Source organism: Balaenoptera physalus (genome assembly GCF_965194825.1).
Source record: "Balaenoptera physalus genome assembly, chromosome: 18".
Taxonomy (NCBI): Eukaryota; Metazoa; Chordata; class Mammalia; order Artiodactyla; family Balaenopteridae; genus Balaenoptera; species Balaenoptera physalus.
The window spans coordinates 50,359,592-50,378,395 of record NC_138899.1 but is presented as its reverse complement, the minus strand read 5'-3'; positions in this window follow the sequence as shown (position 1 = coordinate 50,378,395).

The window sequence follows — 18,804 nt, the reverse complement described above, 5'->3', positions numbered from 1 at the left end:
ATAGAGGGAACTTTCCTCAACATAATAAAGGCCATATATGACAAACCCACAGCCAACATTGTCCTCAATGGTGAAAAACTGAAACCATTTCCTCTAAGATCAGGAACAAGACAAGGTTGCCCACTCTCACCACTATTATTCAACATAGTTTTGGAAGTGTTAGCCACAGCAATCAGAGAAGAAAAATAAATAAAAGGAATCCAAATCGGAAAAGAAGAAGTAAAGCTGTCACTGTTGGCAGATGACATGATACTATACATAGAGAATCCTAAAACTGCCACCAGAAAACTACTAGAGCTAATCAATGAATTTGGTAAAGTAGCAGGATACAAAATTAATGCACAGAAATCTCTTGCATTCCTATATACTAATGATGAAAAATCTGAAAGTGAAATTAAGAAAACACTCCCGTTTACCATTGCAACAAAAATAATAAAATATTTAGGAATAAACCTACCTAAGGAGACAAAAGACTTGTATGCAGAAAATTATAGGACACTGATGAAAGAAATTAAAGATGATACAAATAGGTGGAGAGATATACCATGTTCTTGGATTGGAAGAATCAACATTGTGAAAATGACTCTACTACCCAAAGCAATATACAGATTCAATGCAACCCCTATCAAACTACCACTGACATTTTTCACAGAACTAGAACAAAAAATTTCACAATTGGTATGGAGACACAAAAGAGCCTGAATAGCCAAAGCAATCTTGAGAACGAAAAATGGAGCTGGAAGAATCAGGCTCCCTGACTTCAGACTATGTTACAAAGCTACAGTATTCAAGACAGTTTGGTACTGCCACAAAAACAGAAATATAGATCAATGGAACAGGATAGAAAGCCCAGAGATAAACCCACGCACATATGGTCACCTTATCTTTGATAAAGGAGGCAAGCATATACAGTGGAGAAAAGACAGCCTGTTCATAAGTGGTGCTGGGAAAACTGGACAGGTACATGTAAAAGTATGAAATTAGAACACTCCCTAACACCATACACAAAAATAAACTCAAAATGGATTAAAAACATAAATATAAGGCCAGACATCATCAAACTCTTAGAGGAAAACATAGGCAGAACACTCTATGACATAAATCACAGCAAGATCCTTTTTGACCCAGCTCCTAGAGAAATGGAAATAAAAACACAAATAAACAGAATGGGACATAATGAGACTAAAAAGCTTTTGCACAGCAAAGGAAACCATAAACAAGACCAAAAGACAACCATCAGAATGGGAGAAAATATTTGCAAATGAAACAACTGACAAAGGATTAATCTCCAAGATTTACAAGCAGCTCATGCAGCTCAATAACAAAAAAACAAACAACCCAATCCAAAAATGGGCAGAAGACCTAAATAGACATTTCTCCAAAGAAGATATACAGATGGCCAACAGACACATGAAAGAATGCTCAACATCATTAATCATTAGAGAAATGCAAATCAAAACTACAATGAGGTATCATCTCACACCTGTCAGAATGGCCATCATCAAAAAAATCTAGAAACAATAAATGCTGGAGAGGGTGTGGAGCAAAGGGAACACTCCTGCACTGTTGGTGGGAATGTAAATTGATACAGCCACTATGGAGAACAGTATGGAGGTTCCTTAAAAAACTAAAAATAGAACTACCATACGACCCAGCAATCCCACTACTGGGCATATACCCTGAGAAAACCAGAATTCAAAAAGAGTCATGTACCAAAATGTTCATTGCAGCTCTATTTACAATAGCCAGGACATGGAAGCAACCAAAGTGTCCATCATCGGATGAATGGATAAAGAATATGTGGCACATATATACAATGGAATATTACTCAGCCATAAAAAGACATGAAATGGAGGTATTTGTAATGAGGTGGATGGAGTTAGAGTCTGTTAAACAGAGTGAAGTAAGTCAGAAAGAGAAAAACAAATACAGTATGCTAACACATATATATGGAATCTAAAGGAAAAAAAAAAAAAAAAAAAAAGGTCATGAAGAACCTAGTGGCAAGATGGGAATAAAGACACAGACCTACTAAAGAATGGACTTGAGGATATGGGGAGTGGGAGGTGTGAGATGTGACAGGATGAGAGAGTGTCATGGACATATATACACTACCAAAGGTAAAATAGATTGCTAGTGGGAAGCAGCCGCAAAGCACAGGGAGATCAGCGATCAGCACGGTGCTTTGTGACCGCCTGAGGGGGTGGGATGGGGAGGGTGGGAGGGAGGGAGATGCGGGAGGGAGGAGATATGGGAACGTGTGTATATGTGTAGCTGATTCACTTTGTTATAAAGCAGAATCTAACACACCATTGTAAAGCAATTATACTTCAATAAAGATGTTAAAAAAAAAAAAAAAAGAAAAGAAAAACCAACTGAGTAATTGCTTAGGAAAATAGGACTATCAAATGTATAGTATTCATAGTGTGAAAAACCTTGGTGTGTATTCATTAAAAAAGAAGCATGTTTTTAAACCGAGCAAAACTAGTTACCTGGAGGAAAGAATTACCTCAAATGAATAGATCTTGACAACAAAAAATTAAGAATAATTCAAAAAAATGACAAAAGCATGAAAGCTAAAATATGAACCATGTCTGATGGGAATGCTTAATTTTAGGAAGAATTCACCTCAGACTTGATTTAAAATAACTTTTCACTACTTAATAGAATTAAGAATGCTCTTTTTTCATTGTAAATCTAGTGTTCTATTTTCAATTGATTTATAATATACAGATAATTTTTTTAAAACATTAGGTCATTTCAAACCTCACTATTAAAATAGTTTAATGTATATGACTTTTGAAAATGTTCAAATTTGAGTTTTCATGTATGAGGGGGAACAATGGTAAAGAAATGTCAGCAGCTCTCCTGCCTCCAAAATATCTTGCAGGAGCAATATTCCATTGTAGTATAAGTTTATTGAAAATGTTAAATATATATGAAGAAAAGTGTACAGATTTTTCCTTGACTTCTCAGTATGAGTGTTGACCAAGAAGCTTCATGCAGCATGACTAAACTTTGGACAGGTTTCTTCCTGATTCTATCCTCCCTACCTACCCCACCTCCCTCTTTTTTAGAGCATTTACTTTAGAACACCTCATTGTAAATTATTTCTCTTCCCATTTGAGAAATAAATCTTTTAAAAATTCTCTTCTCAGTTTTACAACCCAGAATGTCTTTCTCACGGACCTGAGAACCATCTTTAAAAATGTAAATATGAAGAAGTAGCAGCCCTATCTTCCAATTTCCTGGGAGGGTAGGAGACTAACATTGGAGGGCACTTTGTTCCAAGTTGTAAAATAACTTTGTGTCATGAAGATACGAATAGTTTACTTTTCCTCTGCATAAGGCCAATTAGCCAACAGAGATGATCAAGACTGTACCCTCACTCTAGTGCTCAATAACCCTTCCGTCTTTCGTTTCAAAGGAGCTGAGTTCAACCTGAGTTCGGGCTTCTCCCCTAAAGCAATAGCTTTGAAAAAAGTCATTCTTACCAGTTTAATTTTGTCCAATGCAAATTTTGCTTTGACAGGTGTTAGTGTTAAAAACAAAAATACAGCAATATAAGGAGACAGAGAAAAAATGTACTATTTTTATGTAGGGTATTCAACATGTTCTCTCTGATAATGAAATATCTGAAAAGATACCTGAAGGAAAGGACAGATATGGATATATGGATTACATAGAAATGAAAGAAATAGCAGTGTGAAAAATCCTTGATGTGTCATTGGACTTGGAAAGTCTCAGGAGCATCAGGAGACATTTTTCTCCATGGAACATCATTATGCATGAGGTCTTTTAAAAGAGTCAATTTCCTTCTTGCTCAGATGAGAAAACTGAGTCTCAGAATAGTTTGATGACTTCTGTAGATAAATGAAGAAGATTTTTCTATTAGGAAAGCTATTCAATAATCAATCAGTGTGATTTGCTTGTTGAGTTGTGTTTTTCTTTAATAAAGAATGCTAAGGAATTATCAACTGGAAAATCTAATCAGTTCACATCAGAAAATGTAATCATTTATAAAAAATGGGAAAACTTAGGAAAATTCTTCAGTGGTAAATTATAATACAAAGAAGTCATTAGTAATGAAAAATTGAAAACAAACTTGAGATGTGAATTCTATACATTTTGAAAAATGAAGTTTCAGTTACCAACCAAGGCACCTTAGAAGAAAACTGGTTCATAAAGTATCTGCTTGAAACTTCCTTTAATAATATTAATTATAAAATACATGTAAAATAGAGAAGGGATCTAAACAGTAATGAAAGACTACATACTTCAAATATAGCAATAGTAGAAGGTAATCTAGAATTCTGGCTCTGCCACTTATCAGGTAAGTACCTTGGGGCAAATTTTAAATTCTTTAAGCTATGATTTTGTGATTTATAAAATAAGGATATTTATATATAACTCACAGGATTGTTATAGGATTAAATGAAATTATGTATGCAAACTGCTTGATATAGCACATGCTTAGCATTCAAAAATGTCAGCAATTGTCATCATGAGTATTTTTATATTGTTACTAAATTGATTGCAAAACTCCTGGGTTTAATTTATGTTTTAGTATCTTTTTAATATTGAAAGTTTAAAGAACATTCAAAAACAGAGAAAATATTATAATAAACAACTTTGTGGTTCTATATTCAAATCCTAACTTTTCTCTCCTCAGCAATGGATTATGAGAAAATAAATATCAGTCATCTTATCATTTAATCCATAAATAGTTCAGAATATATCTCTAAAAGATCAGGACTTCTAAAAAATAACATGTTCTATATATCATTCTCACAGCTAAAACAATAATTCCTTAACGTCAACCCTAGTCAATGTTCAAATATCTCTAATTGTCTCAAAATTTGTTTCAATTGGTTTATTTGTTTTGGAATCAAGATGTAAATAATATTCACACATTGAAACTGGTTATGTCTCTTTAATCTGTTGTAGTCCATAATCTCTCTCTCTCTATCTGTCTTGTTTACGAATTCAGGCCATTTTTTTAATTTAAATCCAAGACTAAATAAGGCTAATATTCTATCTTATTCTACCCATTGCAACTGTCCTCAAGATGTCTCTTGGTAAAGGAAGTGAGTAATTAATTGGTCGCTAGGCTTTTATAGAGACAGGAGAAGTGGCAGATGACTTCTAGTTCAATAGATGGGAAGCACTCAAGAGAAGGAGCGTGGTTCTCCCAGGGCAGTTTGGAGCTGGGGTGAAGCAGTCAGTCAGACTTAGCAGTAAAATCAATAAAGGCAAATTGTTTGCCTCTGCTCACAGAGTTCTTCTTGATAAACTAGATTTTGCCATTAGAGATTACAGAATAAGAGGCCGCTACAAAATAGTCTACAGTTCTCCCCAGATAATCCCAAATGAGGTAATCATTTCACTGGCACCCTCTGATACTATCATGTTAAACCTTTAAAAAGAATTCCCTGGTATATAGCCATGATTGAAGTCACTTTCCAAAACTCCTCATATATATCGTACTGTATTTTCTCTTTTTTTTCAAAGTAATAAAGCAATAGAAATAAAATCAATATGGAAGGAACAATAATGTTCATGTGCAGATGTTAATTGAAAGAACTCCAAAAAGTAAATATTCCAATCTGTGGGAAAGTAATTGTACAAACACATTGGTTCCAGAAAATAATTTTGGATGGCCAGGAGAACTCAACTGATTAAGGGGGGTGTGATTAAATTTAGCCAGAATACTAATACAGTAGCTCAAGGAATAAGGCAGAAATGTGCAGACTGTGTGAACTGAACAAGAATTTCTAACACATTAATGTGCATGGGTAAACTTGGGTTCCCAGCACCAGATGAACAAATGATCCTGAGGTGTAAAGTTGTAAAGGAATTAGAAGCATTGTGAAAGTCTGAAGGTTCAGCAGTAGGAAGAGTAATGAGAAAAGCCAGAAGTCAAACACTTCATCCAAGGAGGGCAAATATGTGTGTCATGGTCTAAACATACCATAGAGAGATCAGAAGACATCTGGCTCTGACAATGACTATTGTGTGCACTTGGGCAAATCATTTGATTTCTCTGAGCCAAGTTTCCCTTTCTCCTTTGGTGAAATGAAGAAAATAACATCTACCTGGAAGCAGTGCTGTAAATAGTAAGTTATAAAATACATGTAAATGATCTATCACAATGTTTTTGGTGATGTTTACAAAAGAGTGACAAGTATTCTTCACATACAATATTAGACTCCAGATTGTAAGGCACTTAAAGCTCAGCTGCTCTAATCACAATGCTTGAAATTTGAAAATGGAAGCCATCATTAATATTATTATGTTTAAACCTCTGTGACTTCTCTGCCAAGGATTCATTCAGTTGATAATTATATGCTTCTAATGATGGAGAGTCCATTTACTCCTGAGTTTCACCAAAATGCTTCCAAATACACACAGTAACTTCTTGTGAAATTGGAGTTTTGCTTCTGTTTCAATCTGAGTTAGGAACTGCTTTTACATTCCTGCTAAGCATATTAAATCAGAATACAAGTCACTGATGTTTGGTAGAGTGGATCATATATTTTTGTTTAAAGAGGTGGAGATGAGTGCATTTTAAAATCATAACTAGTACAGTGTCCAATGTATAATATGTCTTCCTTAAATGTTTGTTATTGGTGATAAAGGTGATAATGAATCTATTTCTGATCTTTGCTCTTACTGTAATCATTTTGAGGCTCTTTCAGTTTTGTATAAAATTCTCTTCCTGTTGTGTCTTCAAAATATACAGCTGGCCACCATTAGCTCAGACATGCCTCTGTGGCATGTGTGTTTTGTATTATTGCTCATTTGTTTCTTTCTCTGCCTACTCATCTGTTTTCCTGGCTGTGACTTTTACCTTCCTCATTTGTCTAAGTAAGAATTGTCCTTGGATGTTTCCCTTCCATCATTTCTATTGTTTCTTGCTTTCTGGTCACTTTGTTTGACAGCATCTGTGCAACACTTCACACTCATTAATATCCTCCACAAGTTGCTTAATGATAGAGGAACCCTGTTGAGTGTTTGCACAGTTAAGAAAGAAACCTGTCCAGCTTTTGATAAAAGCCTGTACACAGATTATTCTTAATTTAAGAAATTGTCAGAAGTTAATGACAGGGAAATAAAGGCAGATGCAACTACTCAGTAATTTCTTTGAAATGTGTTGTGTGTGTGTGTGTGTGTGTGTGTGTGTGTGAGAGAGAGAGAGAGAGAGAGGGAGAGAGAGAGAGGTTTAACTCTTTCACTGAAGAAAAAGCACATACATAGACAAAATATACTTATGAGAAATGGATCATCTAACTATAACTAATGCCTTAAATGTATTTTGTTAAAACATACCAATGATAATTATTGGAGAAAACGTTTAGATAAGCTTAATTATGCAAAATGCCTAGTCTCTTTATTGTATATTGTATGTGTGCCTAATATATTTCAAATCAAATATCTCTCATATTATTTTACAAGACATGTAAATACTTTGACTATCTCAGTGATAATAAGAACGTTCTAAAATAGACATTTATGTCTTGCCCAATGCCTAGTTCTCACAACGGATAAAGATGGTAATGCAATGAGACATTGTTCAGGATGACCAAATTATCACTCTTTGACTCAAAGATGTAGGCTGGCTATTTCCTCTTTGTGTGTCTATAGCTGCTGTTGACTTTTTTATTCTAGAATTTTCTGTGGAAGAGGCTATTTAAAATCAAGTGCTCACATAGTATGGAGTTTCTGTAATAGTTATAATTCGTGAAGTAAAAAGCTATAAAGGATCATTTACAGTTCAGTCAAGGTTTCTGCAAATGCAGCAGCTGTCAGGTAGATGAAGAACATGTCAGCTAATATTAAGAATGACATAAAGAGCGTGTTCACTCAAAACTTGAAATCAGAGCACAAAGGATAACACAAAATCCTTTCATAAAGAAATTCAACTCCATGGGAATCCTGGTGGGAGATCAGGGGTTTTACTTCACCCACCACTTCCCTGGGGTGAACTGAAGTGTGAAAGGAGCTCCAGGTTCACTCTGGTTTCCTCCTCCTAAAATGGTAGCTATTCTCTAAGTCTTCAAATGTCTTTCTTTTTCAGACAAGAACAAGAATTAAATTTTCTTAAATTTCCTATCTTGAAAGAGTGTCTGGTTACTTTGAAAATCCTAAGTAGTTCTTTCTATCCTTCTCCTTTTTTAAAAAGTTTTCTTTTATATTTAACTTTGTTTTTCCAATTGTTTTAGTTAATTGTAAAAAACAGACTTTTAGGCACCCCAACTGATAAGAATATTTACAAACTGTTTTGTTGTTGAAATAATAAAAGTGGCTCCAACACATCTTCATTATTCCCAAATACACAAACATATATACCACAGACTCATTGGGTACCAATATCTGGACAAGTGAACTTTATCCCAAGGATACTAACATTTCAGTTGGGACTGGTTGCCTAGGAATCAGCTCCTTCTTCTGGACCCTAGGAGTGCTTGTCGCACTAACAGTGATTGATTGAAGCTTATTAGCTCCATTAATTCTAATCTCTAGAGTTTGTACACAGGGACAGAGGGGGATACTGTCTTTCTAAACCTTGCCTTGTCATTGGCAGAGATCACATACAAGATGTACTGGACACATGTTCTATAGAATTTGCTACAAATCAGCTAATCTGCCCAGGATAATGTTTACACAGACGTCTTTTTGTCTTAGTTGGCCATAGATATTTTTTGGTTATTTTTATCATCCCAAATGAGTGTGGAGGAAAATAGACAACATTAAAAATAAATCTCATTTATGTGCTTCCCAAGGATAATCAAATCATTTAGGCAAGTATTCACATGCCAGATAGGAAAAAGACAATGGACTACAGAGAATGACTAGTCTGTTGGTAATTTTCTGCAAACCTATCCCATCCTGTCTCCCTTTCACACCTCTATTATAGCATTTAATCTGAAATAAGCCAGATCTGGGAAGCCGTCTGAGTTTTGGCCAGGGAGAGGTCCTGTTCAGTTTTATTTTACCCTGGGGTCTGCATGTGGAAAATATCTTTATTTCTAATGGAGTCCCAGTTTCACAGACAAAAACATCAACACGAAACCTTACTGGAGCAGCCCCAAAATTATAAAGGTTAATAAATTATAGTGTTCTCCCAAGCTTTCAAAAGGCTCCGGAAGCTAGCATGGAGGCAACCTTCTCTAGTTTCAATCCGTTGTGCATCATAGATAAATTTCCAGAGCTTCACAGAATTGCACATGTTTAAAGACATTGACTGTAAGAAAACAGTTTACATTGGTGCTGCTCATGAGGGTCTCAGAAGGAGAAAAGGACTGTCTGTGAACACACCTACAACAGAGTTACTTCAATTGGGGCCAATGGTTTGGATTCAAGAATTCATCTGCCTGTACCTCCCAAACTCTTTGTAGAATTGCATGATACTGTGCATATTTTTTTCCAAACAATTTTTTCCCCAAGTACGTTTTGGTATTCCTTAAAAATAAATATTATTTTCAAATGTCCAAACCAACATTTGCACTGTGACATACAAGAACTAATATTTGTAATTGAAAGTTGCATGTGCACTTTGGGACATGAAAAAATTTAGTAGATATTTTAGGTACGTATTATATATTGTGTGAGTTAGATGTGTGTGCTTTCATTTCATTTTCACATGGTGAATTTAGTAGCTTTAAATGAGTTTATAATGGCTAAAATATACTTAACATTGACATATAATTAGGCATAATAACCTTACCTTGATCATTTCCAAAATGAAATAAATAATAAACTTCTATGGACATAGAAAATACCAACATAAAGGCATACTTATTTCTGTGAGGTAGACACAAGATATATTTACTGAGAAAATTAGAAATATTTGCAGAAAGGATTAGTTATATTGCAGGAAATGTAAAAATAATGTAGTATAGTTACTACGCTTTTTTCATCAGAAGGAAAAAATTAAAGTATGGATATCAATTTCTAGAGTGTGAGGCTGCTCACTGAACTCTCCTCTATCTAATCAGTATGAATCATCTACATGCATTCTTTCAGACTTCCTGTTGCACAGCCTTGAAAGGAAATGCAAGAGAAATAAACAGTCAGAAAGAACATCACCATCCAATCATGAGGCAAGATGTTCACCACTGCCATGAAATATTGAGGCCACAGAACATGCATTAATCATAAGATGATTTTATGTGCCTTTATTGTGTGTTTATCCTAAAAGGTTATGGAAACAAAAATATTTACAGAAATAATGTCTTCCCAATAAGCCACCTGAGAGAACTATGTTTAGAAAGTCAAATGATAAAGAATATTTGATTTAAATAGAAATCTAGCTCTAAAATTTCCAAGGAAAGCCATTGTGTCAGTTCTTAGGGAACAAGATACATGTAAAAAGGTGCAAATGTTCAAATTAAATCTAGAAATATAGCTGAGGCAACTACTTTCAGAAAATAGTAAAATAATTTAACCACTTGTGAGTCAATACCAGATAGATACAAAGTAATATATGCTCATTTGGATATATTTTGAAAAGGAATGTCTTTACATTTTCATAAGTTTTGGGATAACTTAATTATTAAATATATATCGACCAAAGGCATCAGGAGTCCATGGAAAAAATGGCTGATTCTAGGGCTGGAACAGGGAGAACATGAAATAGTTCTGGAACAACTCATTACACTAGAAAGTAAAGAAGCGTTCAAAAATAAAGAACAGAGACCTGTCAAAGGGACAGCAGAGCCAGTCAGAAGGAATTTTTAGTGGCCAAACCTGGGACACTTTGATTAACAAAATTAATATTATAGTATTAGTTCATAAATCAAGGCATAAAATAAATATCCAGGAGTTCATAGTGATATCAATAAATAATAAATTAATTAATACATAAAAAAATAAGGAACAACAGACAAATCTTTCTTACAGAAGTATTCCAAATGATATATGCAGACATCCCCCCCCCCTGCCAGGAAGTGGAGCTTAGACATCCCCCCACCCACCCCACCCCACCCCTCCCTTGGCCTTGAGTATTGGCAGGACTTAGTGACTCATTTCCAAACAGTAGATTAAGAAAGAGAAAAATAACCCCATAGCACCTTTGCAATGGTGAAGTCCAGCAGACGCTATCTTAACCAAGTGATGGAAGATATGTCATCAGGGATATCATGTGGATGTACTGATATGATGTGATGAGGAGGGTGCTTCATTTCTGTGATATGATATCTACATTCTGAATCATTAAACAAACAGACAAACCAAATGTGAGGGGTGTTCTTGACCAGTACTCTTCAAAACTGTCAAGGTCATTACAAAAATCAAGGAAAGGCTGAGAAGCTCTCACAGACCAGCAGAGTCTAAAGAGACATGATAACTGAATGCAGTGTGGATCCTGAAACACAAGAAAAGATATTAATGGAAAAACTGGTGAAATTTGAATAAACTCTGGAGGTTAGATAATGTAATGTACTAATAATGGTTTCTTAATTTTGACAAATGAACCAAGAGTGGAAGATGATAACTTTAGAGAAAATTGAAATTGAGTGAGAGGTGTACAGAAAATCTCTGTAAATTCCTTGAAACTTTCCTGTAAATCTAACATTTTTCCAAAATAAGAAGCTTCTTAAAAGAAATACCTGTTGACTAACCTGTTTAAATTAACAGCATTATGAATGTCAACTAATAAAGTTTTTCTTTCTAATTTTTATTTACACTAATGAGAAATCCAATATACTTTCTTGTTTTCCTCCATAGTTTCTCTCTGCTGTACTCTTAGTTATCTTATAGTTAGATGCTATTTTCAATATTATATAGTCCAACAAAGGAAGCAGAATATACAATGGAGAAAAGATAGTCTCTTCAATAAGTGGTGCTGGGAAAACTGGACAGCTACATGTAAAAGAATGAAATTAGAACACTCCCTAAAACCATACAAAAAAATAAACCCAAAATGGATTAAGGACCTAAATGTAAGGCCAGACACTATAAAACTCTTAGAGGAAAACATGGGCAGAACACTCTTTGACATAATTTGCAGCAATATCTTTTTATGACCCACCTCCTAGAGTAATGAAATTAAAAACAAAAATAAACAACTGGGACCTAATGAAACTTAAAAGCTTTTGAACAGCAAAGGAAACAATAAACAAGATGAAAAGACAACCCTCAGAATGGGAGAAAATATTTGCAAACAAAGCATCAGACAAGGGATTAATCTCCAAAATATACAAACAGCTCATGCAGCTCAATATCAAAAAAACAAACTACCCAATCAAAACATGGGTGGAAGACCTAAATAGACATTTCTCCAAAGAAGACATACAGGTGGCCAACAAACACATGAAAAGATCCTCAGCATCACTAATTATTAGAACAATGCAAATCAAAACTGCAGTGAGGTATCACCTCACACCAGTCAGAATAACCATCATCAAAAATCTACAAACAATAAATGCTGAACAGGATGTGGAGAAAAGGGAATCCCTCTTACACTGTTGCTGGGAATGTAAATTGATACAACCACTATGGAGAACAGTATGGAGGTTCCTTAAAAAGCTAAAAATAGAACTACCATATAATCCAGAAATCCCACTCCTGGGCATATACCCTGAGAAAACCATAATTCAAAAAGATACATGTACCCCAATGTTCATTGCAGCACTATTTACAATATCCAGGATGTAGAAGCAAACAAAATGTCCATCAACAGAAAAATGGATAAAGAAGATGTGGTACATATATATACATACATATAATATATATATAATATATATACAATGTATATACATATATATGTGTGTGTATATATATATAATATATATATAATGGAATATTACCCAGCCATAAAAGGAATGAAATGGATGGACCTAGAGACTCTCATACAGAGTGAAGTAAGTCAGAAAGAGAAAAACAAATACCTTATGCTAACACATATAGATGGACTCTAAAATAAAAAAAGGTTCTTAAGAACCTAGGGGCAGGACAGGAATAAAGATGCAGACATAGAGAATGGACTTGAGGACACGGGGAGGGGGAAGGGTAAGTTGGAACGAAGTGAGAGAGTGGCATGGACATATATACACTACCAAATGTAAAATAGATAGCTAGTGGGAAGCAGCTGCATAGCACAGGGAGATCAGCTTGGTGCTTTGTGACCACCTAGAGGGGTGGGATAGGGAGAGTGGGAGGGAGACGCAAGATGGAGGACATATGGGGATATATGTACACATATAGCTGATTCACTTTGTTATACAGCAGAAAGTAACACACCATTGTAAAGCAATTATACTCCAATAAAGATGTTTAAGAAAAAAAAAGGAATGAAATTGTGCCATTTGCAGAGACGTGGATGGACCTAGAGACTGTCATACAGAATGAAGTAAGTCAGAAAGAAAAGCAAATATCGTATAATATAGTTTATATGTGGAATATAGAAAAATGATACAGATGAACTTATTTGTAAAGCAGAAATAGAGACACAGACTTAGAGAACAAACGTATGGATACCAAGGGGGGAAGGAGGGATGGGACAAATTGGGAGATTGAGATTGACATATACACACTACTATGTATAAAATAGATAACGAATGAGAACCTACTGTATAGCACAGGGAACATACGCAATGCTCTGTGGTGACCTAAATGGGAAGGAAATCCATAAAAAAGGGGATATATGTATACCTATAGCTGATTCACTTTGCTGTACAGCAGAAACTAACAAAATATTGTAAAGCAACTATATTCCAATAAAAATTAATAAAAAATATTATATAGTTCAGGAAATAGGGTCAGTACGATTCAACTATATATTCATTGCTTAAAAGAAATCATTGTGCTTAATGTTTAAATTATGTGATGGTAAATACAGCAAATGGCCAAAGTTTTATTGCAGGTTTATTTCATTAATGAGATACCAGGAGATCATGAATGATTTAGGATACACATTATAATATTACAAATTGATAATGTAGATAAAATCAATTTATGGCTAAAGAAATATTATCCATCAGCTACACATTTATATTAACACATAGAGTAGGAAGGGAAGGCTAGGGGGTAATAAACAAACAAAAAATCAGTTTGTAAGCTAGCTTCACATGTACACAATGCCGTATATTGTTTTCCCTTAAGAGAAAGTTATGCTGTGCATTTGGATCAGTAACACAAGGTATGTGGTATAACAAATGACCTATTTTCTTCAGTTGCTATATGTGTGACAATTACTCTGAAGAAATGCTTGAAATGATGAGATTCTGAGATAGCTTGTTTTGCGCCAAACCCTTTTGATCTGGTTCCATTATATTCCAGGATTCACAGCATTGTTATGAGCACGCAATTACAAGTCCACATAAATAGATATAGTGGACTCATAAGAACTGCAGAATTGAATTCAATACCCAATTGACAGACTCTCCCTCTGAAAAAAGGAAAAGGACTTAAGAATGGACACCAAGTTTCATGTAAGAGAAGAATAATTTTCTGGTGTTTTTTTTTTTTCCAGATCATAATAAAAATTCTATTCCTACACTCTCCCTGATTTCTTTTTAGAGGACAAAAAAAATCAAAGAAAGAAATATTTTTATCAAGATGAACATATTTATTTTTCTCACTGTCATGTGTCCTGCAAACTTTTCTCATTTGCCAGATGAGTTCTTGAGTCAAGGATAAAAACCAAGAAAGAGGGCTTCCCTGGTGGCGCAGTGGTTGAGAATCTGCCTGCTAATGCAGGGGACACGGGTTCGAGCCCTGGTCTGGGAAGATCCCACGTGCCACGGAGCAGCTGGGCCCGTGAGCCACAACTACTGAGCCTGCGCGTCTGGAGCCTGTGCCCCGCAACGGGAGGGGCCGCGATAGTGAAAGGCCCGCGCACCGCGATGAAGAGCGGTCCCCGCACCGCGATGAGGAGTGGCCCCCGCTTGCCGCAACTAGAGAAAGCCCTCGCACGAACCGAAGACCCAACACAGTCAAAAATAAATAAATAAATAAATAAATAAAGTAGCTATAAGAGCACCCAAGCCCTTACATTAAAAAAAAAAAAAAAAAAAAACCAAGAAAGAGCACAATATAACCCACTTCCTTTCTGAACCCATGGTCAAGGTATAATTAGAGATTCCCTTGCATGTGCATAAAATATATTTTTATTACATATATTTATATATAATAGCATATATTATTTACATTTTATTACATATATATATGTATATATATATATGACTCAAAGAAGAATCAGAACATATTTGAAAGACAATTTATAGTAAATTTGGATGTTGTTTATCTGAAGTATTTTCTGTCAGTGCTCTTTACGGTCCTCTATGGATTGCAGTTAAAAAAAAAATTCTGTTAAAATGCCTAGTGCCATGACATTATTCCCCAATTCCTTCTGTTCTGATAATTTCATCTACCTACTAGCCTTACCATTTGAAGGGAGTAAGGGAATACCAAGGAATTCTGAGAGAATACTGAAGTAGAAATCATTCGGTGTTGTCACTCTATACCACCTGTCCCTTGCCAGAAAAGTCCTTCTCATCTCTCTACCTTTCATGCATATATTGTATGACTTTAAGGCAAAACTATCATCTCCCTGTGAAGTTCACACTTGTCAAAAACAATTATATACTCTCCCTGTTCTCACTGTGTATATATACAACCCTATTTTAGTGTGGACTATATAGTTGTAAGCACATGCCTATATGCTTCTCTCTCTCATTAGAAAGTGGGCTGATTGACTCCAGGACTCCATGTTATTAATCTCACCTTTCCACTGGAGCTTACAAAGTGTTCTATGTGATTATTTATGGTTTTTGAATAAATGACACTTAGAAAATGCATATGTTCTTTCTTATTGGTCTCCACATGCAGAGAAAAATTGGTCACTTCTGGAAATTATATATGTCAAATACTATTGCTACTTTTTATCTGAAGTACTCAGAAAGGATGTTCGGCCTTCCAGAAAGTTTTCAATTGCACAATTACCACAGTTAAAAATCCAGAGTCAAGTGCCAGTACCATGCCATTTGACTGAGTATGGCATTTATAGAAAGAAAATGTTTGCAGGTTGTGGGGTAAAAGTGTGAAATGATGAATGTATTTTTACTTGAAGCATTTTTTTCTCCAACAATGACATATAAATACGCTTTTGTCATTTCCAAATACAGACACTTAGTATATAGTTTCTATTCAGGGTAACTCTGCCTCTCCACCCCATAACATTTAGAATTTAAATTTGGTAGCTTGGGATTGAAAACCGTACCTGCTTCAGACAGGTAAAATAGGAGTCATCACATTCATACCTCTGAGTGCACCAGAAGGTGCAAGGTTTATTGCTCCACCATATGCTGCAGGCTTTGTTATTTCTAGAGTGAAATCTACAAACATAATGAAATTGAATTGAATATCTAAAGGTGAATATTTACCCTGAGGACACTTCGCAAATTCTTACACTGAGGTAACAAAGAGAAAGCATGTAAGGGAAAGACAAAAATATATATATAACCTAAATTGAAAACTACCGAGAAAAATAAGAAATAATAAGATTGGAGAATTGAGAGCACAATGAACTGGGAATTCCCTCTCTGTACCTAGAGCAAAGGAATTGATATGAATATTTCTTGGTTGAACAAAGTAATTTGAGTTTTATTATAACAGGAAAAGTGTTATATAGTCATTAACTTTATAAGTAATTCACGTGTAGCAAATATAGCTCAATCAATATTGAAATAATTAGCTTCAACCCTAAAAGTGCAATTTAAAATTGAGCTTCTTTCTCTTAACCATTTTGCATTTTTGTCTGAATGATGCAGATAGTTTTGAATTTTCTACTTTTTTTCTGTACTGACATTACTTAGATGCACGTAGATATTCTCTAGTCTCCTTAAATGAAGGAGAAATTTAGGGTGAACTGAGAAAATAAGTAATGTAGTTGAAATCTCTCTTTGTGCAGGGGATGTGAGCAACCCATTTTCAGAAGAGCATAGATAGTTGAGCACGAAAAGATATTTGGCTGGCTGCTGACAAATGGTCATGTAACCCAGTTCTGGGCATACACTAGTTATTAGTTTAGGAAGGGTTTATCTACCAGGTCTGCTTATAAAACATTTTCAGTCTAGATATTTTCTAGGTATTCCTGTATTATCTTTAATCTCTATACTCATTTATCACCTATGTGTTCCTATAAAAATTTTGAATCTCCCATGGTTCCCACTGACTTTATATTAAGATCCACCAGATGGAAATACAGCAGTGGCATGTATAATGAGACAATAGGACAATGTCATGATAGAGTTCTTCATTTCAGAGAGAAAACGATTCATGTGATGTTCTCAAAGACCTGAAGAAAATGTGTGACAATTCTACTGACATTTGAAATGTTGGTATTATATTAACTGGGACAAAATTTCTAAGAAAGACCATCACTTTAACTGTTATTGTTCATGGGATATAAAAAGACAATATTCTCAGAGTGTCAATAAATTGTCATTCACTATACTACATTTTCTATGCATATGAGAGGAGGGTATCATGAAAAATAATTCAGAAAGAGAGATGGTGAATAATCAAGGATAAACATGTGCTAACTTACTGTGAGAACTATCCATGAAGATGAATTATGTACCAAAAGATAAAAAAATGAGTAATTAAGAATACAAATAAGAAAAAAAGATGGTATGAATTTCCAGTAGTAGGTAAGTCAAAAATAGTGGTATAATAAAATAGTGGTGCCAAGTATTAGGCATATTCCATCTTCTTTCCAGAAAGTTAAAAATCAACAGTGTTAGACAGGTTTAACTAAACATATCAGAAAACAGTGGGTAAATTATATAAAATATCTTCCTAACTACACTCAGGTGCATAAAGCTGACCCTATAAAAATTTGTAAGCTAGAATGCTTTCCTCAACTCTCTATAATTCTACACTAATTCCAACATTTTAATCTTCTTATGGTACCTATAACCAATACTAAATTGGCTGAAAAATGACTTCCCATTACATGATGGCTTTTCACATAACTTAGATTTTATCTTATTACAAGAATCCTCCCGAAGAGGGTAATATCAATGCCAAAGTAACGAATCTCTAATGATAGGCTGGCGGGTGTTATGGCAAATGAATAAGAAAACTATTTTAAGATATCACCTTTTTGAGGAAGTTCAAGCTCTAAAATTTTATTTCACTTAAACATATTTTGCTACTCGGTCAGGTAGCAAACAAAGAGAAAAAGAGTTTCCTTGAGCAGGGATCTTTTCCACATTGCCTAAGTGTAATTCAAAATTTTGATTAGTAGCTTGATTCTCTATGTAATTATTCAATTCCTTTTATTCTGTCTTTTAGATCTTTACCATTACGTGATTAATATATGGCTTTTAATCCCATGCCAAGATTCCACTTTCTACAACAATTGAACTAGGACCTTGTTTTCTTGTACACTGTTGGAACAGAAGAATTTGGTCTTTCAGTTATACTCAGAGTACAAGCTGTAAAATACCAACACTGATTTATGCTTTCCTGTTTTGGAATCATGCAGTCTTAACTGTCCACTGAGTTTTTATTGAGCCTCTTGAGCAGCGTATCAAGTATTCAAGAAAAGTGATTATCTTAAGTCATCATTCTATTTAAAGTAAAGGCTCAGTGTATAGATGGGTTTACTCATTTTTATATTAATCTGTAAAAACATATTTAAGTTAATGAAATAATAATTATTAAAGGCACAGCTAGCTGATTCTTTCTTTAAAATGTGCATATATATAAGTATAGGAGAAAATATGTGTACATTTTAACACATTGGAGGACTGAAGATAACTGTGTGTGTATACATACATATATATATTATATATT